We start from the raw sequence: 1,088 nt of genomic DNA, 5'->3' as shown, positions 1-1,088 counted from the left end.
TGACTTACTTACACTGAGAAGCCAGTGTAAAAAGGAATTTCAAAAGATGCATAAAATGAGCACAAATAGTTGAGGTGGACTCTTGCATAAATTTGTCATATAGTAGACATCATGACTGATGACAGATTTTATGCATTTTTCTGAGTTATGCCTTATTTCTAAGATGTACTGAAGTTGATCAGACTTTAATCTCTATCTGATATTTTGCTGAATGAACACACTTTCACTCCATATGAATGATGAAAATTACTGTGGTGATTAAGTTGTTTTTGACAAACACTTAAGTGTCATTTGCATAAATTCTAAGGACAAGTTCTGATGGAAGTTCTAATGATTAAACTCTGAAGAAAACAAGTCAGTATTTGTATGAAGAATCACAGAGAAAGATCTTCACTATTTGAGTACAGAAGCCATGTTCTGATGACTGCTTAATCTGATATAAGTTAAGTTCTGATATTAAATCCTGATGAAATCTTTGATGCTTACGTGGCATTTTTCTTTACTTGACTTATTTGTGGTAAAATCTGAAACAGTCATATTTAAATCAGAATAATTTGGGTAAGTTAACAACATTCATAATCATTATCGGTTAGTGGTCAATGTGTTGGTTTTGAATAACTGCATGTGCACGATAATTATTGCCTATTTTACGTGCCCATTAACTCCTATTTTAACTTTTTACTGACTATTCATGCGTTGTCAAGTGTAAAGTGTATCCCATGCTTTAAAAATATAACTATTGAGTGGAAAGAGTATATATATGGGAGTGAAAAGATTTTCTAATCTTTTATTTACTTTTCTATTTTTCATCTCTCTTATTTTCTCTTTCTCTAATATTCTCTGAAGCGGTTTTCTTTCAGGACTTTTATCAAACATTTTGCAAACACTCTCTGTCTCACTTAATTTCTTACAGAGATGGCACCAAAAGATGTGATTTTCAATGGAGCTAAGTTTGTTCCTAACAACTACTCCACCATTCTTAGCAAGGCTGAAGCTCCATCAGAACTTCACTTCATTCAGGATTTTCTCACTAATTCTGATATTGGGTACGCTCTAACCCAACCTGATGCAGTCTCTGGAACTCAAGT

This window comes from Apium graveolens, chromosome 8, assembly GCF_009905375.1.
Source record: "Apium graveolens cultivar Ventura chromosome 8, ASM990537v1, whole genome shotgun sequence".
In the NCBI taxonomy this organism is placed as follows: domain Eukaryota; kingdom Viridiplantae; phylum Streptophyta; class Magnoliopsida; order Apiales; family Apiaceae; genus Apium; species Apium graveolens.
This window is presented reverse-complemented; position numbering follows the sequence as displayed.